The sequence below is a fragment of the Myotis myotis genome, unplaced genomic scaffold (genome assembly GCF_014108235.1).
Source record: "Myotis myotis isolate mMyoMyo1 unplaced genomic scaffold, mMyoMyo1.p scaffold_m19_p_1, whole genome shotgun sequence".
NCBI lineage: Eukaryota > Metazoa > Chordata > Mammalia > Chiroptera > Vespertilionidae > Myotis > Myotis myotis.
Window position 1 is genome coordinate 86,672,623 of NW_023416313.1, and position 25,994 is coordinate 86,698,616.

The 25,994-nt window shown below is 38.7% G+C and overlaps 1 long non-coding RNA gene across 1 annotated transcript in view; it reads right to left on the minus strand.

Annotated features, from left to right (window-relative positions):
- Window positions 1-194: 194 nt before the first annotated feature.
- LOC118673320 overlaps window positions 195-25,994 on the minus strand; it is a 44,234-nt gene continuing 18,434 nt past the window's right edge. Inside the window, exon 3 of the long non-coding RNA XR_004973349.1 lies at window positions 195-256. This is a non-coding gene — a long non-coding RNA (uncharacterized LOC118673320). The remainder of the gene's footprint in view (window positions 257-25,994) is intronic.

Consider the following 25,994-nt stretch of genomic DNA (forward strand, 5'->3'; position numbering starts at 1 on the left):
GCCACTGGTTTGCCAAAAGATTACCATACAAAGGGTTTTTTAAGTTTATGAGGTCTGGGCACTTTGGTGAAATCTAACAAACCTTGCATAAAGTCCTTTTTTGAAATTTTTTTAAAGAGAAGTTGATTCTTGTTAGGGATTTGAAGGGCAAGAAGCTGTGGGAAAAGAAGTAAAAACATTAAATATGATTAAACGCCTTTAACTGAAGTTTGTAAACTTGAACTGGATTTCCAGGAAACATTGATTGGAGGACAGTCTGGAAGAAAATGACAAACATCTTTTAAAATTATTTGGTAATGCTTAATGGACTAGACATCTATTAAAAGAACATTTCTCCATCTTTGTTATCATTTAAAAATTATGGAGATGATTTCCTACATCTCTACTTTATCCCAGTTTTAAATAAGCCAATATAATATCATTGAATCAAGGACTATAAATCCCCATAGGACTAGAAAGAAAATAAATTTTGTTATTATACTTAGTTCGGGAAGTAATTAGAGGCATTTTGCAATAAGTCACGTACATTTTCTACCCCTGACATGCTATTAAGATGAGTATACAAATAAATGTAAAACGTGTCAGATTGAAGCAACCCAAAATAAGACATTTGTATTCTTATTCCAAGCCAAATGAGTATTTTACAATGTTTATAGATTTTTTTGGGGTAATCATTTTAACGTCTTTCATTGACAGGAACATATAATCCCTTGTTCATGCTGGGGACCAAGTATCATTATCAAGGTTCCTATTTCCAGTTTAATAAAATCTATATTTACACTGGCAAATTCTAGTCATATTAATAGCCTTGGAACATAAAATGTGATAGGTGTGGCCTATTTGCACAAAAGGCCATTTTTTTCTTTCTTGGGGGTTTTGCTTTTTATTGGGGGTTGTCAAGGAAAAGCTCCCATGTGAGTGTTCACCACTAAGGAAAAGAAGAGCCTTGGCAAGGGGAGGGGGACTCTGGTCTCCTCAGGAAACTGGGGCTAAATTCTCGCAGAGGCTGGAGATAACCTGTGAGGAAGGGGTGGCAGGAACAATGCAAAGAGGGACGTGAGGCGTGCCCTCCACTAGGAGAATAAGCAAGTCAAACAATTTAATGAAAGTCTTTCAAGATAAATCAATCCTTATGGCATGAATGATAAAGATTGAACACATTATATATTTAGTTAAAATATACGACCAATGGTAAAAGTGTGCTGAGGAAATTTAGGCCAGTTGTTTCTTTTCTGTGGTCATGATTTTTAAAAAAATGCAATCCTGAGTCGCTCAACGACAAGGATGAATTGTGAGAACTGTGTCATTAGGCAATGCTGTTGCTGTAAGAACATCACAGAGTGCACTTACCCAAACTTAGATGATAAAGCCCACCACACACCTAGGATATATAGCATTGCCCATGGCTCCTCGGCTACTAGTCTGTGCAGCATGTTACTGTACACAACTGTAACATGTGATAAGGATCTGTGTACCTAAACATATCTAACCACAGAAACGGTAAATTACAAAATACAGTATAAAAGATTCAAAATGTGATTCACTTACATAGGGCAGTTACCATGAATGGGGCTTGCAGGACTGGAGGTCGCTCTGGGTGAGTCAGTGGGTGATGGTGAGTGACTGTGAAGGCCTAGCCTAGCCCATCACTGTCCACTGCTGTGGGCTTTATAATCACCATCCCACAAGCCTTTCCCCCTGCGTCCTGCAGACGAGGTCAGAAGTAGAACACCAAAGCTGTCCATGCTGCTTCATGAGCAGGGAGTGGGCTGGACCGTTTGAGAATATTTAGGAGAAACTGGCTGGGCCAGGCATAGATCCCTGTAATACTGACTGTCAGGAGGGAGCGAAAGGTGGCCTGAGGGTCCGTAGGAATAAGATATCAAGATGGAGAGCTAAAGGAACATAGGGGAGTGTCATCCAATGTGGTTTTTAGCTATTGCATGTTGGAGCACTACTTAGGTGTTTGTTGTTTTTTTTAAAAACACAACAAAAAGGGGGTGTTTAACACAAAAAGGGTATAGAATTGAGGACTTACTATTTTGACTCTAGAAATTTGTTTTGGTTACATTGCACCTATCTGGCACAAAGAGCTCTTTCTGGCCTTGAGTTGTTGGAAGAAATAAAACTTACTTATGTTTTACATTATTACAGTCTGAAAATACTTCCAAAGTGCAGGGACAGGCTGGCTTCATGCTACCAGAGTGCTCTCCCTCAGTGACAATGGCACTTGATACTTGGTAAGGTGTCTCCATGGACCCGTGCTCCTGTTTAGGATCTTAGATCCTCAACACAGAATTTCTAGCAGTGTGTCCTGAACACCAGCAAGCTAAGTCTGGGAAGGCTTTAGTGCCCTCTGAATACATAGTGCTGGGGGGGACGGGCTCCTCTGTGCTGACATGTCAGTAACTGACTGACTGGGATGTAATCTGCGCACTCAAAATTGAGGTGCTGTGAGTGAGAGGGAATCTATTGCCAAGCCCCAAGAATATTGCTCACATCAGAGAGAAAAAAATTCCTCCTGAACCATATAGCCTTCCATTTCTTATAGGAAATTCAGGTCCGTTATAGTCTCATGGGACCACCATCACATATGTGGATGGTCATTGACTGAGATGTTATGCGATGCATGACTACATAATTTTGGAAGAATCCAAAATAGGTCCCAGTGGATCTGGGGATGCCACTTGAAGAAACTGTTCCTTTGTCAGTATGTCACGAAGGCACTGGAGAATGTGTGCCCTCACTGCCCACTCCCTGTTATCTGGGTGGCTACTCCATTCCCACAAAACTTCCTCAGAGAAGACCACCCTATGTCTCCACTGCCTGCTCCCCAAACCAACCAGGTCAGGTTCTCTCTTTCTATGTCCTCACAGGTTCCTGAACTTTTCTCTACACTGTCTGAGTTATAGTCCATTATTTATTTTGCGATCATTTATTCAGTCGTCTTCCCAATAGAACAGCGGTTCTCAACCTGTGGGTTGCGACCCCTTTGGAGGTCGAATGACCCTTTCACAGGGGTCGCCTAAGACCATCGGAAAACACATATATGATTACATATTGTTTTTGTGATTAATCACTATGCTTTAATTATGTTCAATTTGTAACAATGAAATTAGGGGGTCACCACAACATGAGGAACTGTATTAAAGGGTCACGGCATTAGGAAAGTTGAGAACCACTGCAATAGACTATATGATCTATAAGAACTAGAAACAATTTTCACCACAAATGTCCCCATTTCTTTGCCTAGTTCTTAACACATATGGCCCTAGAAGTTTTCTCTGTATAAACAGATAACATGATCCTTACTCCATCACCTTTGAAACCACCCAAGCAGGTATTTTACCAAAATTTGTGTATCCTTTATCCCTGGCTATTTTTTTTTTAAATAAAAATCCTGAGCTATGTTATAATCTGCTACTTGTGATTCTGCTTTCCATCCTCATTAATTTTTGAATTTAAAAACCAAAGTTCTGTGATCCAGAGTGTGGAATTGGTTGTTAGAAATCGAGAACAGCTTTATGTTACAAAATTCAGTTTACAGTCTTGGTGAAATATATACACTATAGTGTTTTTCTTCTGACCTCATTGTGAAACTCTGGAAGAATAATGCACACCTGTCAGTTAAAAAATAATACAAAACTTTATTTCCCAACTAGTCACATACTTAGTTCAGTTTTAAAATTTCACTATTTCTTGTAATTGCCGGTCATTGGGAAGTGACTCACATCAAGTTCCAGTAAGAATGTAACTTACAGAGAGGCTGTGTTGAATCCAAAGTTAACCTAAAGTTGGACCTACTATAAAATATATAAGCTGAGGGGAGAAGGAAAATTCTCCATTTTGGGATGCAGGGAATGAGGAGGAGGATGTGTGCACATGTTTAATGGTGTTTTATATTGATGCTCTGGACTCGTTTTTCCCCCTAAAACAAAACCAAGGATTTCTTCTATGACCTAGAATTGACTTTCTGTAAATGTACACTTTACTGATAAGTTATAAATAGTTTATGATGATTTTAAATTAAAACCAGAAGTTAAATTTGGAACACGGAGGAGCTAAATAAGTTAACTCTCAAAAATGTAGTGTCTTGAACTGCCATATCGTATATCAAATCAAAAACTCTGCAGGGACTCTGGCTGTGATCAGGGCTGTTCTTAGCAGATCCATGGCTGCTTTGGTAGTTGGGATCTATGAGCTTTTGCTTTGGTAATTTCATGGTCACTGAAGCTGTTTGTATTGAAATGGCCATTTCTGCTCTCACATTAATAATCTCTAATGATGTGATAGTTAAAAGTGGGAGCTTATATCCCAGGGCATTTGGAGATATTTCACTGAAATCAAACAGTCCAAAGCATAGGTAATTGTGTATCAGGCTATTTGTAATGATCACAGGGGACAAATAATTACCTCCAAGGATTGGGAATAAGATGAAGTGTGAGAGTAACTAAGTATGCTAATGACTGGTGGATGAATAATGCTTGGAGTAGAAACCAAACTCTGAATTGAAAATCTTTGTTCCTGTGCACCTTTCAGAGACATGGTGGCACAGAAGAAATTGCATAACTGACCTTCCTTAATTTCAGTTTCCACAGCTATAAAATGGGATTATTGAAGACTATTCTGTGGGGTGAGTATTAAAAAATGCAGTGTGGTGAGTGACTGACACATAGTAGGTAATCAATAAATGATCAGTATGATGGAGCAGATCAATGTCCCAGCTTTATTGCTTATTAGCTTTGTAATAAGATCATTAGTTTCTTAAGGCTTTTCTGTCATCTTTAAAATAAGAAAAATAACACCAAAATTGCAGACCTGTTTTAGGAATAAAATGAATGAATGTTTCTAACATTCTAGCATATTACATGAGTGAAATAGTAATATCAGTCAGTCTTGATATGCCTCAGAGTTGTTTCTTTACCTTTAGAATTACATTTCTCTAGAGCAAAAGTGCTCTTTGTGTCTGGCGGCAATACTAAAAACAAACAAACAAACCACATAACAAACAAAACAAAACAAAACAAAAACTCTAGCTATTAGCACTTAGTAGTAAAAGTGGAGGAAAGACTTTGGAAACTGGAAACACTGCCCAAAGGGAATCTGACCCATGTGTTTAGTAGAGAGGATAATAAATGAGAATAATAAGCATCATTCTCTTCAAAGAAATATTATATTATTTCTTGTTTTTAAAGTTCTTTGAAGTACAGAGACAACTGACTGTAAGTGCTGAAGGCCTCACAGTATATTTTTTTAAAGATCTCACTGTTTCAGTCATTTCTGTGTTGTTTTTTTTTTATTACATATTCATTATTTTCAAGAAGAAGCTTTAGTCTTTTTTTAAAAAAAGTATTTTATTGATTTTTTTACAGAGAGGAAGGGAGAGGGAGAGCGAGTTAGAAACATTGATGAGAGAGAAACATCAATTCAGCTGCCTCTTGCACTCCCCTTACTGGGGATGTGCCCGCAACCCTGGTACAGGGTTGATCGGAATCGAACCTGGGACTCTTTTGAGTCTGCAGGCCGACACTCTATCTGCTGAGCCAAACCAGCTAGGGCAGAAGCTTTAGTCTTCATTTAATTGATATATACACTGAATTAGGTGCATCTTATGCCTATCATGGGCCCAGAAGTATCAGTGTTAGCTAATTAACATCCTAATTTTTAGTGGCTAGTCTTCAAACATATAAAACAAGACCTAGTAGAGAATGTAAGAAGCATTAACAAGTTAGCTAACTGGTTCCAAACCCTTCCATGAATCCACACAAGTATTTTCAAAATTACCCACAAAGGTTACCTGAGTCCTCAAGCTAAACATTGCACTCTATTAATGTCTTCACATTTTTATACTCTTTTGTATCTAGTTAGTAAGCTAATTCATGCCTATAAGGATAATTCTTATCTGTGCATACTTCTATTTTCATTGCTCAAGCACTCCAAATATAACCAAACAGAAAAGTAAGATAACCTATCAATAAGTAATACTATTAATTTTTCTCTATATGGTTTATTGCAGCAATTTTCAACAGGTGTGCTGCAAGAATTTTAAAACATGCAATACTTGACTACTTCATCAGGGGCACTGACCTCTTTTCCCTTAGTCTGTAAAAGAAAAACATGATTGCAGCCAACACAATAGCTGACTGTTGTGAATGAATAAAAATCATACGTATTTTTTTGTCAGATTGGCAAAAAATGTATCTTTGGTGTGCTGCAGAACTTTAGTAATTAGTTAAATGTGCCATGAGATGAAAACGTTGAAAATTGCTGGTGTCCTCTATACATTTATTGAATACCAAAGGAGAGAAAAATTGTTGGGAGTGGAGTGGGACAAGTAGCAAAAATGACTGGAAGGAACATTTTTATGTCTTCAGACTTACTGAGTGTCAATTATTATCCTGAACTTTAAGTGGGCAACAAAATGTAATTTCTCTTCCAGATGTAAGAATTAAGTTCCTTTGGAAACTGCACTCTTTCTGGAATTCAGGTCACTGTGCAATGCTTATACCTTTGGCAATGGGACAAGTTGGTGTTTTTAAACAGTTGTTTTTAAAAATCTGCACCTGAGGATATGTTTATTGATTTGAGAGAGAGAGGAAGGGAGAGAGAGAAAGAGAGAGAGAGAGAGAAACATTGATGCCCGAGAGAAATATTGATTGATTGCCTCCTGTACACACCCTGACTGGGGATTGAACCCCACAATCTGGGTATCTGCCCTGACAGGGACTCAGACCGCAACCTTTTGGTGTATGGGACGATGCTCCAGCCAATCGAGCCTCCTGGCCAGGGCCAAGTTGGTGTTTTTAAATCGAGATTGTACAAGGCAGAGAATTTTCACAGGCTCTTCTGGTGTTATAATCACTGTCACGTGGGGATGAAAGGCATGTAAATGGACTGTAGGAGGGGTTTCATTTCCCTATTTTGGGTTGTTATAGGTAAAAAATGTTCAGCTATCAGCAGTGTCATATGGTCTGCCAAATAGTTTGTGAACCAACAGTGTGCTACATTTTGTGTTACTCCCGTGAGGCACTCTGAATGAAAATGCGACCTGCTGAAAGTAAAGTTATGAAAGTCATTTTCTTAGTTGACAGAACATTTAATCACTGCGTTACTGGTCTGGTTTTCCAACTATGAGGATCATGACTGCAGAAATTGGTTTATCTTTCAGGTCTCAGCTTAGTTACATTTTACTTCTACGGAGGAGGATTCTCAGACTCTCCACCTCTGTCTACATTTTCTCTCAAAATAATGCTAATCACAATTTGTTAACCATGTGGAATGCAATTTATTACTGTGGTTGCATTAATGTTTACAAACTTTTCCCCTAAGCTACCAAAAAGAATCCATAATTTTGTAGACTCCTCAATCCAGGATTGGCTCTTAGATGTTTGTGCTGAAAAATTTGACAAGGAGTGGGGAAACTTGCTGGAGGTTAAAACAATCTACACAGTAAGGAGGTGAGAAAGAGGGAAGGGCATGAGGATAGGGCATAAAAGACAAAAGGAAGGAGAGTACATAGCATTTGCTATAGTGAGTCTATTGGTATTTGCCACTGAACATATACATGCATATGAATAATTTATATGTTACTGTTATTTATTAAAGAAATAGCCAAAGTTTAAAAATGTTTTATTTCTAGAGAAAAAAAGATCAGTAAAATCTCAAACTTCAAAAAAGTTAAATTTATATTATAGTTCAAATTTTATACCATAAAAATCATTTAAAACTACATACTAATTAGGTTGAAATGTATTTTTAAAATATGCAAATTTTACTCTTCATTACAGATTGTTTTGCTTCTATAGTATATCTGGCTATGAGTAAAAGCCCATAAAATAACTTTGCATTATTGGTAAATCTTTGACAAGACACTCCTATTCTTTTTTAGATAATTTGCTGCAAAATGCAACCATTCTAGCTACAAATAGTATAAAAATAAAAAATATGTGCAGAAAATTAGTTACATATCCTAAATTTTCCATAAGGGAAGCAGAGTTAATGAGCATGAGAAATGCATTTTGAAGAGATAGGCATTTAAACATATAGAGATAAAATATAAATGTAACCACAAAATGGTTGTATTTGAAAGGTGTAACATTTGAGTTTTTTAGGCTCCCTCATATAATATGTAAATACTTTTCACGTATATAGAAGTTGGAACTGTTTGAGACATTATCTTCATTTTAAAGGAAGGTTTCCTCAAGTCAGGCTGCCTTCCTGACTCTGCCTTCAAAATAATGAAAAGCATTAACATTTAATGTATGAACACTGACTTGGCCTCTATGCAGAAACAAAGAGAAGAAAAAGAAGATCCCATTAAGCACAATGCGACCACTGGAGTATTTGTCAGCTCATCATCTGCTCCATTTGGAAAAATCTGTCCTGCAGCTGGCTAGTTAGCGACCCTGAAAGCATGGAGAAGGACACAACAAGTTTTATAACAAGATGTAGGCTTCCTGGTGATAGTTCGGTTAATACTTTATATTCTCAAATCTCGCATCAAAGGAGAGACTTACAAGAGTTCAAAGAGATGTTTTATTACAATCGCTATGAGAGGTAAAAGCGTTCATTGATCTTAGAGGGGAAATTAAGAGGTGCAAAAACAAGATTTCCGCCCCCGCCCCCCAAGTCAAATGTGAAGACAAAGATTGGTAGTTAATCTTTTGAACAGTTTATAGTCTATACTGGGTTCTTAACGTACTGACTTCATAAAGGAAATTATCTGCAAGGAATGTTTTCTCTTTCAGACTTCAGATGTTTTTTCAAAATGCTTCCTCTGAGGGTTATACCAAAGCAGAAATTGTTTGGCATGGCTCAGTATAACTTTATTTTACTAAGTGGGGAGGCTTCTGGCTGGCAGGCCTAAGCTCAGTAACGAATCGTGTTTTAAATGCCATTTTGAAAGGAGAGCAGGTTGGGCAAGTGGCTCAGGTCGAGGCCCCATTCGGTAGGAGAATTTAGAAAGTGAAGCTGTTTCCTCGTTCATAATGCTAATGAAAGGGAAATCCGAGGACGTGGTTTAAATAGATTAATGGGCTGCTATATCTTAAAACTGTTGACAGTTTGTTTTGGCACTTCAGGAAGTGCTATAGTATTCATGCACAGTAAATTATGAGAGATTAGTGATCATCCAATTTAGAGAGAGCTAATGGTGTGTTTGTGTCGGAGAACTTAATTTACGCAATCATGTTCCCAGCACTAAGTAAACATGCCAGGCTTGGGAAACTATGAATTGGCCATGCAAGAACCCAGGGGGTGAGCATGGTGGTAATGGAGGCCATAAAGACACGGACTACCTTTCATGTTTTAATTTACACCAGTGCCTTTGAGGCCTAAGAGCAGAAGATGTTCTCCAGCATCTGCAAGACAAACCCATGAATTCTGTTTGTTTTGTTTTGTGTGTGTTGTTGGTTTTTTTTTTTTAGAACATAAAAAAGTTGCATGAGGACTTTCCCAACAGCTGGACTACAGTCTTTGCTGGGTGAAGCCTCTTCCTAAGTCCATATTTGTGAGTATACATTTACGGGAGTCAAGCTCTCTGGTTTTGTGACTTCAAATGTAGAAGGAGTTATAGGATAAAAAAGGGTCATTCTTTAAAAATAAACTCTACTGAGGTCACTATTTAACTCCAAGTCAATATCACCCTACATTTGGATTTTCCTTCCAAGAAAATGGTATTTAAGAAATTTGCCCTGCCCCTAATTCTGCAAGAATAAGCTCTTTCTGTCTTCTGAGATAGATTTTGAAGGGGTCTTTCATCATTGTTCTTTGCAAGTCAGCACAACTCCCCTTATTGAGTCACTTATTTTTTTCTCTCTTGAGGGTTTCATTCTGTGTAGCAATTGCACCACTAGGATACTTCATTCAATCATTTATTTATTTAATAATCTTGTTCAGTATTGACTATGCTCTACACATTTCTCTAGGCCTGTGCTTTCCAGTATGGAAACCACTCACCATGTGTGCCTAACTGAGCCCTGTAATATGGCTAATTGGAATGGAGATGTGCTCCAAGTACAAAACACACGCTGCATTTTGCAGACATAGAACACGAAAAGGTAAAATAGTCTATTACTATTTTTATATTGCTTATTATTTAACATGTAATCCATATAAACCTTGCTGAAAAATAATAAAATCAAAGTATCCTTACATCTGGAGACACCCACAAAGCACAGATATTGAGGCTCGGAGTGTCTATTGGAGCTAATCTATCATTGGCACAAGGTGACAACCACAGGGCTTCCTCACGGCAGAAACCACTTTCTCTAAATGCAGGGTTCCTAGGAGAAGACATGCTAACCTGGGTATACCTAGTATAGTGGCTTGAATGCTGGCCCCTGAAAGATGTGTCCATATCTAAATCACTGGAATTTGTGGATATGATCTCATTTTAAATAAGGGTCTGTGTACATGATCAAGTTAAAGATCTCAACATGAGACTGTCTTGCATTATCTGAATGGGCTCTGAATCCAATGACAAGTATCATTAAAAGGGACAGAAGAGGAGAAACTAGAAACACAGAGAATAAGGTCATGAGAAGAACGAGGCAGAGACTGAAGTTATGCAGCTACAAGTCAAGGACCTCATGGAGCCACCAGAAGTTAGAGAAGACAAGGAAGGATTTTTCTAGAGCCTTCAGAGAGATCGCGGGTCTGCTGACGCCTTGATTTTGAATCTGATCTATAGAACTATGCGGGAATACATTTCTGTTTTTTTAAAGCCACCATGTTTATAGTATTTTGTTATTGTAGTTCTAGGAAACTAATGCATGTACTCTTTTTCCCTACTAAAATTTAGGGATTGAATAAATCCCTCCTATTTACCCTGAGAAAGACCAAAATAATTACTCTAATTGAAGGTCCTTCATATAGAAATAAAGATGATCTCTTTCTATAAAAGGATGGTCCCTTTGAACTTTACCCTGTATTACTGAATACATAGGTTCAGTTTAACCCGTTTACTCACATTATTTTACCTATGTTCTCATGGTTAGTCTGTGACAAACCCCATTCAACCTTTTCATAAATCTTGCTCCAAGATCAAAATAACTCCTTCACATATAGCTAACTACTATTATTATTTCATTCACTTGACAAATATTTTGAGAATCATATATCTATAAATATTTGCAACATTTTTGGGGGCTACAGTGTGAACAAAGAAGACAAAGACTTCTACCCTCCTAGATCTTAATTTCGAATAAGGTCAGAGAGATAATAAATAATAACAATAAGCAATATAGCATTTTATAGGTTAATAAGTAGTGTGGAGCACAGGCAAAGTAGAACTGAGTAAGTGCAAGGTGGTTTCAGTATTAAATAAGGTGGTCAGGGTGGGCCTTATTAAGAAAATGACATCTGAGCAAGGACTGAAGGAAGTGAGGAATTAGCCGGCAGATATCTGTGAGAAGAGCATTCCAGGCAGAGGAACTATTAGAGCAAAGACTTCAAGGTTGGAGCATCCCTTGTGTGTGTGAGCCAGAGGCCAGTGTGCTGGGAAGTAGGGTGAGCATGGGACCAAGTGATAGGAGAAGCAGTAATCATGGGCAGCATGTGGGACTCATTAGGCCACTGTAAGGATACCACATTTTTGGAGTGCTTAGAAGGTTTTGAACAGAGGAAAGACATAGTCTGACTTAAATGTTTTTAAAAAATGTTATTTTGGTAATGGTGCTAAGAATAGGCCATGGAGGGAACAGATACGAGAGTAAGGATAAAAGCAGAGAGACCTGTTAAGAGAATGTTGCAATTGAGAAATAATGTTGGCTCAGACCTACATAGCCAGTGGAGATGGTGAGCAGAGGTGAGGTTATGGATTTTGAAGTTATAGTCAGCAGGGTGAGAAAGAGTGAGAGGAATCAAGGTTGATTCCAAAGTTTGACCTAAACATCTAGAAGGATAAGAATACTTTCAATGAAATAGGAAAGGCTGTAGGGAGAGCAAGATTTTTTTGTGGTGTGTATTATCCCTTTCCAAGTAGATTTTCTTATTATAATATAATTAGCCTGAGCTAGTGGCTTCATCGCAAGAAAATTAGGAATGATGCATGCATAGTTCAGCCTCCATTGGACTCTGGGGTATTCTTGGCTCACTCCATTAGGGTAATGGCAAAGGTCCAAGCTTTCTGCAGTTTACTTCTCATTAGTCTGACTCTCTATGAGATCCTGAGAACCTGCATACGGTCTCCTGAAATTACTGATTTCATACTTAGATTTTCTTCTAAACTAGCCTTCACTCCTTTCCTCTTCCAACATGATAGATTCTCTTTTTAATTAATAATAGTTGCCTTGACATTTTTCTGAATAGTATTCCAAATTTCTTTCAAGAAATCCTCTCCCCTATTATTTCCACATTATTGGTTATCATCTTAGTGAAAGTTAGAAATTGCCTCTTCAGTCTTCCATTTGTTCTCTGAGCCTACAATATCCTCTCAATAAATTCCCTTTCCTTAAGACATTCAAAGTTGCTTTCATCAGTACAATGAAGAATCCTGGCAGAATATATATATATATATATATATATATATATATACACATATATAATCTAAATGAGAGAAAGGATAAAATTTACTTTTTAACATTAGAATTCTACATTATAAAGGTTTTTGTACCCTTACCTCAGGAAGGTAATTTATATATATATATATATATATATATATATATATATATTTTATGTGCAACAAACTTTATGAGCTTTAATTCAATGACATTGTCTACAAATATTATGAAAAAGTTCAATGGGATGGCCCCTAGTGAGCTCCCAAGCTGAGTTTTCTTTGCTTAAACTATTCAAACTCAATTGGGTTCATGAGCTTAGTTGTCTCTACAATTACAGGTTAGAAGGGGACTTTGCATGGAATCATAATTCAATCACTGTTGGCATTTACTCAGTCATTTCATATCCTCAGGTTAGTCTCTGAACTCATGATTTATTCTCTTTTTGTTGTCTAAATTTAGGTTTCTTTTTAGTGCTTTCTTCAGTACTGTATTAAATTGTTCAATACACTAAATACAGCAATATAATCAAGCCTAAGGAGAAAATATTTCCATTTTCTTATTTTCTTTTATAGCCTGAGTCTATTAAATTTTAGATCCTGAATTTAATCCTAAGTCATTAATATTTATGTTAAGAATATTAAAAAATATTTAGGCCCTTTAACAAGAAAATTATAGAAATATGAATAAGGGGATAGTGAAAAACAGATATATTAATAATTTTAATAAGAATTTAAATAGCATTTTCATGGTCCAAATGCAATTCTTTTGAAAATTTTACTGACTTAATTTTGTTGAAGAGAAGATTTCTATCTACTTTCTTCCGTAATTGTAAAACATTCCTTTTTTATATTTATAAACATCAGTTTGGATGGTTATTTTAATGAGTTTTTTATTTACCTATTATATGTTTTCTTGCAATTATCTTTGTATACACAGCTGCACTAGCATTTTTTCATTTGTGAATCATATCAAGTAAATTTTGGTGCCTGAACACAATAAATGACGAGAGAATATTCATCCTTTTAACAAAACAGTATGATCTAGGCTCTTATGAATTATTGCAAGATGAAGTCTTTCCTTTTTAAAAAAATATATATTTTTATTGATTTCAGAGAGGAAGGGAGAGGGAGAGAGAGATAGAAACATCAACGATGAGAGAGAATCATTGATTGTTGCCTCCTGCACACCCCACACTGAGGATTGAACCCGGGACCCTTCAGTCCGCAGGCCGACGCTCTATCCACTGAGCCAAACCAGCTAAGGCAAGTCTTTCCTATTAAGTGATTAACTGGGTAATGATACCATATTTTCTTATTGTCAAGCTCTGTTCTAAGATATATTAGCTCATTTAGATATATTAGCTCATTTAATCATTTAATCTTTACAGCAACCATACAGAGCACTAGCCCATTTTATAAAAGAGGAAACTGAGGTACCTAAAGGCTCAGTAACTTGTTCAAGATCACACACATAGGGAGTAGCAGAGCTAGATTAAAACACAGGCCATCTTTTCTTAACCACTATCCCTACACTGTCTGTAAGAATGGTAAGGGGGAGAGATCAACCAAAGGACTTGTATGCATGCATATAAGCCTAACCAATGGGCACAGTCACCAGGGGGGGCAACGGCATGAGTGGGGTGGGGTTGGGGAGGAAATGGGGGGATAAGGGCACATATGTAATACCTTAATCAATAAAGAAAAGAAGAGAAATAAATGATCTGAACCTATGCTCACAAATCTTGTAATACTGTGGAAGCAATAGTATTCAAAATGGAGAGCAAGCCTTAAAGGAGGGCTGTAGAGAACTTCCCAACCTGTGCCTTACAGATAGCTAATAGGCTGACTGCGCACGCATTCCAGCAGTCATGGGCAGGCTCCTTTCTTTACCCCAGTGTGCTGTGTTATGTTCTGTGTGTAATATGACCTGAAAACGATTGAGAAGCACAGCAGATTCTTGCATAACATCCTTTCATTCAATGTTGTTTCCCTATAAGGTTGATGAGGAAAATATAAAATTGGCACCCAGCCGGGGCCATTGTCTGTGTGGAGTTTACATGTTCTTCCTCTGTCTGCATGGTTTTCTTCAGGGACTCTGGTTTTCTGTCTCATCCCAAAGGTGTGAGGTGAATTGGTGTGTCTAAATTGCCCTAATCTGAGTGTGGGTGTGAGTGCAAGTGTGCCCTGCGATGTAACAGTATCTTATCCAGGGAGGGGTTCTGCCCTGCGCCCTGAACTGGCTGGATATGGCTCTGGCCATTTGCCATTTTGAACTGGGACAAGTAGGTTGGAAAATCATTATCTTACTTATTTTTCTTAAATGTATGTACAGATCACATTTATTTCATTGTTTGGTGATGTTTCTGTGACCAGAAATATGCTGCAAGAACTTAACTGTTGTTTAGATCAATCTGGCATATGGTACAGTGGTTTTGTTATACATTATTTCGCTCAAAGCGGCGGTTTCCAAGGAGCTAGTGATCACATAAAGTGAGGGTTTACTGTACTGCTTTGCTCTACTGATCTCAACTGCTAGTATGCCATCAGGGTCCACTGGACCCAATACTAGTTTTTGAGTTTCCTTTTGGTCACTGTATTTTCAAAGATTGATATTTTGTGCATTTTGCCCCTTCTGAGAGATTTTCCACAGAACAAAGAGAAGAGCTAAAGAGAAGAAGAAGGCTGGATGTGTGAGACAGAGAGAGGGGCAAAAGATCAGATTCACTCATTGAGCAGGAAGAAAGAGATGAAGGGGTTCACATGGAGGCAATATCTTGGATTAATGCATTATTTAAATTCTGTATTCAATAAATATTTATTGATCAACTACTATTTACTGGGCCCTCATCCAGGCTCAGAATAAAGCAGTGAGTATTATAGCCCTGGGTCCCAATCTTCATGAAGCTTAGAATATAACAGGAAATATGGACATAAAACCATACATATGTGAGAAATGCTATGAAAGGAGAAACATGATTCTGGGTCACCTTCCCTAAATCCTTGCTCTCTACTTTTCTTTATACATCTGTGATCCTCAGAGCTTTCTCTTGTGTCTTCTTATCTTTTTATTCGAAGCCTCTCTGAGGGATCTTATATAAATCCCATGTCACTTAGCCAGTGCAAAAGATTGTTTTCCAAATAATCATCTCTTGCTCTATCTCTCTTTGAGATTTAGACTGATATATTCAACTGCCTGTACCAACTTATCCACTGAGCTCTAGTTGGCATTTCAAACGCAATCTGACTGAAAGTGAACTCATTATTTTTTCCTCAAAAGCAATTTTACCTAATGTACCTCTAATGCCAATGAATGGCAAAATGATCCACCCATTTCCAAATTGAAAGGCCTAGAAATTTCTAAAGACAACACCACCTTCTTCAGCTCCCATTTCTGATCACCACATAGTTTTATCAATTGATTTTTTTTACTGTTCCTCATTGTCTTATTTTAGGCCCTCATAACTTTTATGTTTGCATTACTTTTTGAGCTAAATTACACAATCATATGGTAGGGTTTCTGACTTACTTATATTAAACATTTTATTGCTTTTGATCAGAGATGATCAATTTTACTACTCCCGCCTTTGGAAATTTATTAAAGTTTTCTTTCTGGCATAATATATAGGTAATTTTTAACAATGCGCTACTAGGCCTATAAAAAGTGCATTCTTTGGTCTTAGGATATAAAGTTGGATACCTATCAACTAAATAACAATTATGTTACCTTAATAATTTTGTTATTTGTGTCATTCTTATCTATACTTATTTTTTTGTCCACTAGATCTTCCATGGACAGAGAGAAGTAAAACAAAATGTTGGCTACTAATAATTAGCCGACTCTCCTTGTATTGATTGTATTTTGCTCATAGATGCCAACGCTTATTTAAAGTTCCTTGTGATTCAAGTTGTTTCTGTGATTTCTTTGTCTTTTTCTTTTCTCCAGTCAACAAAGGTCAGCCTCTGCAAGACTGCTTACCATACAAACCCATCTAATGGACTCTGTTTCACCAACAGATCGTTCTGGGTGAGTAGAGTGTTTGTGTGTTTTACCTTCTGGGTCGAGGGAAAGCCTTTCTGACAGTCTATGCACACACTTGCCATTATTGCAAATAAGGCCTTGCTAGTGTCCCCCTCGGGAGCACCCCCTGTGCTGGATAATATCACGCTGTGACGTTGTTTGAGGTGCAGCTGCAGACATCTATCTCCCTTGCAGTGCCCCTCACCGTGGCATTCAGTGCATCTGGGAACCTTTGTCACATACTGTGGTTCAACCTTAGATACAGTTTGATAAAATGGTGTTTCTGCTGCTCATTCTATTTGTGGTTAAGAAGTAATTTTTGAAAGAAAGGAGTAGCATTTCTTCTCTGTCAATATTTAAAACCCCCAAATATTATTGTTATTGATTGGGCTTCTCTATCTACACACTGGTTTTTCTCCAATTCAACCTCACCATTGCTTTCAGAGGAAGCTTTCTCAGTGAAAGAGCTGATTAAGGCACATGCTTGCCATTCAAAGACTCCCTACCACCTGCAAGTTATAGGTCAAACTCCTTAGCATGACACAGGAGTTTTTTATGATCTGATTCTTATCAAAATCTTTATCTTAATTTCCTCCCTCTCCTTCACAACACACACACCACAATGAACTGTTTGCAGCTTCCAACTTGTCCCATGCTTTTTTTTTTGCTTCTGTGCCTTTGTGTATTCTATTTGCTTGGCTAGGAATAGATGCCGGTATTTAAATCTAGCTGAAGTATTGTGGTCTCTTTCTCATTCTGGGGTCTCATTCATAGGACTTGACTCTGTGCTCTGACAGCATCTATGTCCAAATGCTACATTATTCCTTAATTCATTTAAATTTTTATTATGTACCAGATCCTGCTACAGTCTTGGGTGCATAATAGAGAACAAAATCGGCAAAGGTCTTGCCATTCAGGACTTATAAAATTGTAAGTGTTGGCTTATTATTTTCTCCATTTAGCTTATGAAGTTCTGAAGGGATTGGATTTTTAATCTTTATTCAAAGTGGATACAGATCCTCAATAAATGTTTATTGAATGAGCAAATAATTAGGAATTTGTAACAGTTCAGGTGAGAAGATATTGGTTCCTGATCCAAAGTAAGGAAAAGTGGGCACATTTTGACACTTTTGAGGTGTAAGTGTTCAGTTTGGGTGATGAATGGCTTTAGCATAATTCAGGTTTCTAGATTGGCCTACCAAGTGAAAAACACGGAGGGGTCAGAAGGTTGAGAATTGGAGTTCAGTTTTGGACTCTGCAGCACATTCTGACATTTCAGCTGAAGCATAATGGCGGTGCTCATGCTGCATTCCCAAAGGGGTGCTAGACCCTATGCTGAAACTCCAAGCATCTGAAAACGCCCAGAGATGAAAACAGAGAGGCCTTTGATGAGAAAGTTTTAGGGAAAAGCTGAGTTGTGAGTCTCCTCTCTTATCTCTACCCAAAGTGGTGGTGGTGGATGGGAGGTAAACTCAATGTGCAGTGGGAGGGGCTTCATTGGGGCCACATGGGGAGCTTTCTATGTGTGTTCTGAAACTGGGGGACATTGGGACTTTGTGACTGGCATAAACCTGTGGTAGCTGGAGCAGCTCACAGCTGCATCTGCGAAGCTGCGGTTCCCTCTGATAGAAAACCAAAGGTGTTCCAGGGACTATGACATGTGGAACCTCTGGTACAAATGGCAGCCTTGGGTGTTTTAGAAAAAAAATCCTGACCAAGTGAGTAGCCCCTTTGGCCAATGTGTGCCAGCAGTAAGAGACTACAGGGACTGAAGCTGAGGGGAGAGAAGAGAATGCTATGAGGAGGACAGGCATCATGCTTATTATGGGAGTTGTAATTTGCAAGATGCAACAGGGGGATCTTTGAGAAAAACACAGAAGTGCATGTGAGAGAAAAAGCCAGCTGTAAACACCGGCCAGGAGACGAAAAGATACCTTCTACAGTGGCAGGTACCATCAGGTTTCCAGTCCCTCTTACCTCTCCTCTGTTCCTGCCTGGACCTACTCAGCAGGGAAAGACAAGAGAGCCAGGCTTCGTTCTCCAGGGCCAATGACAAATCCACAGCAGGCCCCAGGCAGGGAAAAAGGAAGAGCTCTAAAGGTGGGAGTGTAAATTTGATATTGGTCTGAGAATCCTAATTTCTGAATCTCCCTCATGTGATCTGAAAAGTCACAAGGACTTGAAGTTTCCATCAGAGACAAGGTGAGGACTTTCACCACACATTGAAAAGGTTTAAAGGGACAGGGGCTAGTAACATAAAGCTGTCATATGATTACACTCTAGGCATGCTGCTTGTTAAATGTCCCAACTACATACACATTTAGGAATTGTTAGGTTACAGGTGGTGACTGAAATAATAGTGTGAGATGGCCAACAATGGATTGTCGAATAAGGTGACAAAAGGCTTTTGTTCAGAACCTTGAGTCACTGATATTAATAGGGTGGGCAGAGAGAGAAAAATGTAAAGGGTAAGAAGGAACTGCCAAAGAGGCGTGGGAAGGCAAAGAGTGACATCGTGGAAATAGGGAATCTGGAAGATCCAGGGACTGGGAGGCCTGAAGCTTATTCACTTATTGGTAAACAGTAGGTACAAAGTAGATAGTGATTTATAAAGAGAAAATAAATACCAAAAAAATCTCAAAAAAAGAATATATTTTCATGTTACTGCTTAACTTTTCTGTGTAGTATTTTTCTTATGCTTTTTGACTATATTTTTATTTGATTGACTCTTTTTTCTAGTAAGACAGGAAAATAATTCAGTTTTTCCTTTATGATAGTTGGTAAAAGTTAGATTTTGATTATTAAGAATTTTATTCTTAGAAATTTTTATTATGAAGATATTCAACTTTATCACTCATTATTAGTAACAAGAGGCTTGGTGCACCAATTCGTGCATGGGTGGGGTCCCTCTCCCTGGCTGGCGATCAGGGCCTATTGGGGCTGGCCAGTGGGGAAGGAGGTAAAGGAGGGGCTGTGGAGGTTGGCTGGCCACAGGAGATTGGCTGTGGGAGCACACTGACCACCAGGGGCTAGTTCTGCATTGAGCATCTGCCCCCTTGTGGTCAGTGTGCGTCATAGTGACCAGTTGACTGGTCATTCGGTCCCTTAGGCTTTTATATATATAGATGGCAAATTAATTTTTTAAGGATTATTACCAAATTTGGGAAAACTTCTACAAAATGCCTTTCAGTGTGCACACAAAGATTTCCTGGCATTTAAAGTATGCCCATATGGTTACTTAGGCAATTTTAAAACATGGTCACAAGTTCTTTGACTCATCTCCCATTGAGCAGTATAGTTATTAGTATATTATGTCCCTCCCTCTTGAATCAGGATGGGCTTATGTCTGTTTTAGCCAAGAGAGTACAATGTAAATGAAGCTATGTCACTTCTGAGGCTTGGTCAGAAAGGCCTTGGTTACTGAATTACTTGCATCTAGAATTCTGTGCCTCAGTGTTAGGAGTCTGACTACACAGAGGTTGCCACACTCTGAAGAAGCTCAACGCACCTGAGAAACCGAGGTGTAAGCTCTGACTGACAATCCCAGATGAGCCCAGTCTTCAAATCATGCCACCCCAGGTGCTAGACATAAGTAAAGAAACCTCCAGATAATTCTAGCCCCCAGTCATTTGAATCTTTCCAATTGAGACCCCAGGTGTAGTGTTGCAGAGATAAGCCATCCTTGCAGTGTGAGTCCAAATTCCTGTGTTTTACATTAGTGAGCTTTAAAATGGCTTGCTATATGGCAATCAATGACATGAATAAACACTAGTCTTAAATTGACTGAATTAACAATACTTTCTATTGTTTCTTCAACGTTAGTCATCTTTTGTTTAGCTGTGTATAATTTGTTTTTAATCCCATCCTATGTAATTTTTGTTTCTAGATCATGATTTTTTATATCTAAAAGTTCAATTAAGATATTTTATATGTTGCATTTGTCTGCTTATTGTGTTGATAATTTTTTAAAAATATTTAAGCATATTGAAAATAGCTATTTTAACTGTGTTGTTTGCTAATTGTTATCTCTGTGAAGTCTGCTTCTGATAATTTTTTTATGGGTCATATGTCTAAATATTTTTTCACTTTTCTAGAAATTTTCTTCTTTTTTTTGGATGCCAGATATCAAAAAGCTCTCATTGTTCACTGCTTGATTTTGGTGTGGTCTTTAAAGATTGTTGGACTATGTTCTGGCATATACTAGTAGTGAGGGTTCTTTTGGATTAGGTTAGTCCTTTCAAGGATAGTTTTTAAACTCTTTCGGTAACGTATAGAGTAACTTTATTTTATGGTTAGTTAAGTCCCTCTACTGAGGCAAAACCTTCTGAGGCTCTCTATCAATTTCCTGTGTATGTAATGAGGTCTCTTCACTTTGAATTGTGAAACTCTTCATGATGGTTATCAGTCCTGTGTGCTCTGAGAATTGTTTAGCTTCCAGTTCCCTGGTAATTATTCTTTTCTCAGACTCATGATATTTTCTTCTAGGAATGGAAATTTAGCCAAAGTCGCAGGAAACCCTTATGCAGATAACTAGAATATTTGTTATCACTCTTCTGCTCCACAAATTGAAGGCCTTTTGTTTTATCTAAACTCTGATTTCTATCTCCTTAATTCAGCAAGACTTTCAGGCTTTATTTGTATTCTGCCTTATTTGTTTTTCCTTTTCTGAGGGATTACAGTCCTGCATTGTTTATGTTTGAAAACTGTTGTTTCACTATTTTGTCTAGCTTTCTAGTTATTTATAATGAGGATGTGATTCTGAACCTTCACACTGCCTAATGGCTAAAAGTGGAGAAACATAAAGTGATTTTATAAAATTATTAAAAGTGGTGGTAATTTGTGAAAGTAAAGTTAAATATGAGATTAGTTATGAAAATATATGTATAGTTATATGCATTGAATGGCCTGATCTTATAAATGTATACTCAGTAATTAAAAGAAATTTTTTCACAAAACACTAGTGATATTTTATAAGATGGTACTATTTTTAATTTCTCATATTAGGATCAAAATCTTTACAAGATAATATTTAGTATAGCATTTGTGTACAAACGTGTTACTTCTTAATAATGCTAAATTTCCAGTAAGTAATTGAATAAAACAGGGTCATTAAAGACATTTATTTTTGGGGAGAAATTTAATTTTTCATGGAAAATATCAATATTATAATAAAAAAATCTGATTTTGTGGTATTTTTTTACACTTAGTACTGTGTGTGTATGTATGCTTAAGTATATGCATTTGCAGGCTTTTACGGATACTTTCTGTAGTTAGGGGTTCTTAGTGTCTTAATATCTTTACCCCAATATTTAAAAACTAGAGGCCTGATGCACGAAATTCATGCATGGGTAGGGTCCCTAGACCTGGCTGCCAATCAGGGCTGATCAGGTTCCCCACTTCCCTGTTTCCCCGCCTCCTCCTTCCCTCACTCCCTCAGTGCCCTGCCACTGCCACTGGTCGCCTGCCATGTTATACACTGCCCCCTGGTGGTCAGTGCATGTCATAGCGAGTGATTGAATTCCCATTCTCCTGCTTGAACTCTCAAGGGGACACTTTGCATATTAGCCTTTTATATTATATACTAGAGGCCCGGTGCACAAAAATTTGTGCACTCGGGGGGGAGAGGGGTCCCTCAGCCTGGCCTATGCCCTCTTGCAGTCTGGGACCCCTCGGGAGATAACGACCTGCTGGCTTAGGCCTGCTCCCGGGTGGCAGAGGGTAGGCCCAATCCCTAGGTGCAGCCCCTGGTGGGGCTCAGAGCAGGGCCGGTTGGGGAGTTGGGGCGCCGCCCCCTGTCATGCACAGAGCAGGGCAATCGGGAGGTTGTGATGCCACCCTCAGTCACGCTCAGGGTAGGGCCAATTGGGGGGTTGGGGCCCCGTCCCCTGTCACACTCAAGGCAGGGTCGATGGGGAGGTTGCGGCACCACCCCCTGTCACTCACAGAGCAGGGCCAGTCAGGGGGGTTGGGGCGCTGCCCCCTGTCACGCACAGAGCTGGGCCCATCAGGGGGTTGGAGCGCCGCCCTCTATCACCCACAGAGCAGGGCCGATCAGGGTGTTGGGGCGCCGCCACTCTCACACTCAGGGCAGGGCCGATGGAGAGGTTATGGCTCTACCCCATCACACACAGAGCAGGGCCCGTGGGGGTTGGGGGGGTTGGGGCGCCACACCCTGTCACACACAGAGCCACAGGGCAATCAAGAGGTTGGGGAGCTCCCCCCTATCAGGCACAGAGCAGGGCTGATCAGTAGATTGGGGCGCCTTCCCCGTCACGAACAGAGCAGGGCAGATAGGGAGGTTGTGGCCCCCGCCCCCTGTCACACACAGAGCTGCAGGGGATCAGGGGGTTTGGGCACTGCCCCCTGTCACGCTGATCCCGGTGCCAGGAGGCCTCGCAGCTCCGCTGATCCTAGTGCTGGGAGGCATATTACCCTTTTACTATATAGGGTAGAGGCCTGGTGCACGGGTGGGTGCCGGCTGGTTTGCCTTGAAGGGTGTCCTGGAGCAGGGTGGGGGTCCCCACTGGGGTGCCTGGCCAGCCTGGGTGAGGGGCTGAGGGCTGTTTTCAGGCTGGGGGTGACTGAAGCTCCCAACCGCTCCTTTTTTTATTTTTTATTTTATTTTTATTCTGGGCCAGCTTTAGCTTTGAGGCTTGGCTCTAGCTCTTAGGCCTCCGCTGCTGAAAGTAGGTTTCTGACCTTTGCTTACAATGTTGCAATCCTGCTGGCTGAAGCCTGGCGGACTAAAGCAGGTTTCTGGGGTTTTGTTTAGCTTCTATATTTGTTACATAGTTGCTTAGAGTTGCAGCTCAGAGGCCTGCAGCAGCAGGCGGGGAACATTGGAGTCCTCCGTCACTGAAGCAAGCAAGCCTCGTGTTAGTTTCAACCTGCCTGGCTGCCGTCCGCCATCTTGGCTGGCAGTTAATTTTCATATTGCCCTGATTAGCCAATGGGAAGGGTAGCGGTCATATGCTAATTACCATGTTTCTCTTTTATTAGATAGGATATAGATAATGGAAGATAATCAACTATAAATGCATTATAAAATATCTTATTCCTGATAGTCTCATGCAAAATTTTACTATTAAAGGTAGAGATTGCTCATGTTTTTTATGTTATTGTAGTTCACTGCTTTGCCATGTTTTACTGATCTCATCAAATATTTATAATAACATCTAGCATTAGAGAGCAGTTAGAGTTCATTGGGATCCTATATTTTCAACTATACTTCCTTCCTTCAGCAAATGTAGCTTCTAGGTCAGAGGTTGCATACTTTTGTTTTGCAGGCCTGATCCAGGCTATAGACATAATTTTTCAACTACTACATGGATGGCCCATTTATAGTGTTTTTCCACCCCCAGAGCAATCCTGACTTGCAACGATTTTTCAGAGCTGCTCACTTCAGATGGGGCATAATTTCTCCAGGTTGTCATTCTCATAATAAGTCTTCATTCTATAGCCATTAATGTTCACTTAATTCATTCAACATGTATTTATTGTGGCCTGAGACCTGGCCTCTCCATTCCTTATGTTACATGTTTGTTGACTAGTCTGGAGTGAAGGAGAGAGCTAGAGTGGGAAAAGGCAGACAATTTCAAGGGACTGAAAAGTAGTCCTTAGATATGTTTATACAAGATTTTCTTTTCAGGACTACCCACTGGTATTCATCTTAACTCAATGGTCATTTTCCCAAGTGATTGAAAGTGAATAAATAGCACAAATAAACCTATATTCCTTAAGTACAGAAAATGGAAGAAAGATGGGATCAATAAGGAAGTTATTAAAAGAAAACATTCTATGGAAAAAGAAGCTGGAGGGTAGAAAATATCTATTTTCTTTTCCGTCCTCACCAACCAGAGACAAAAGCTTATTGCTCCCTTAAACTTTTGTCATGGCAAGACATTAGTTTAGAGAAAAACCTGCTAGTACCATTGTTGCTGATTCATTACAGATAAAAATTACTAGCAGAGCATAGATTTCATTTTGATAGACATCCATCCATGAGAAATATATAAATGGAAAGTATGTGAAAACATATAGGCGTTTTTATTTTACATTTACTTTGGAAGAAGAAGAAATCAGGAAGCCTCAGAAAACACTGAGTTCTCAGATTGCTCATTTCTTTCTCCATTAATTTCCTCTTCTTTTGAGGAGCATGGATATGCTGCCTTGTAACACATTGTATTTGGAGAAGCGGTACCATAGGTTGGCCCATCTGGTGGAAGAACTTGTTCCCTTTTTCAAAAATCCTTGCCTGTACATTATGACATCATTCCTTATAAAGGTAGAGATAGATTATTGTGCACATATAACATAATGAATTTATATGAGATATAGTGACTATCCCATGAGTGGGGGAACAAGACATAATTTGGAGTTGGAGCCTAGAGTGATTTATGAAGGTCATTGTCTTACAAGTTCAGATGTTTTCCATATGGTGTCAGAGAAACCCCCTTATGTACTGTATGTATAAAACATATGTAGCAAATTAGTTTCACTTACATTTTTTTCCCCTTAAATATGTTTTGGTTTAAAAATGACAATGTCTTTTGTTTATCTGGCCTGTAAAATACTACACTTTTTGTTTTCTAAGAGAGAGGTTGTTTGTTAATAATAACTGAGAGTTTTTAAATGAGGCAGACAGAATCAAATATGAGCCCCTTTGACACTGGGTTTTGCTGTGGCTTGGATGCCAGAGTCTTCCGTCTCATTGGATTTATGGCTTAACTTCTGTATCACGCTTAACTTGAGTGTGCTCAGCAGTGTGACCTTGTCTAGGAAGAGGAAAATGGATTGTTCATTTTCCAGCTGTAGCGTATTATATTTCCATCTAATTGCATTTTCAAATAGATGTGAAGATGCAACTACTTCCACTTAAAAGGAAATTGCTCTACTTAAAGAAATATGGATAATGGATTAGAAGTAATATTGAAAATTGAAAGTGTTTTATCCCTAAAATAATAAGCTTTTGTTTGGCCTGGGCAGCAATCCCATTGATGGATTTTTCCTTCATTGTTAGAGTTGTGAAGACTTAAAGTGTACATGCCCTCAGACTCTACTCTAGTATTTCAAAGCCTTTAAGAATTCCCTGACCTTACACAGCTTTCCTCTCTAGAATCTATAGGGTACACAGTCCATTTTAACACTACAAAGCATGGGTGCTTTCCCAAATTTAATGTCATTGTTTATTTGAGAAGTTTGTAACACACTTTAAAATTTTAGAAACTCATCAGGATGTGACAAAACTGAGACTGGAAGTCATTGAAGCTTTAACCCCAAAGTGAAAGACTACCTAAACATTTGTGTTGGAGAAGAGTTTCTTGCATTATTAACCACATCTGGCTAGATGTTGTGGTTAATCTTATCTCATTTATAGTGGCTATCAAAACTAAAATATTCAACCAGAATCATAGAATTTTCACAGTTGTATAATCTCCAAGTCATAGATTATAATAGTGTAAAAATTGTTCTTTAGTT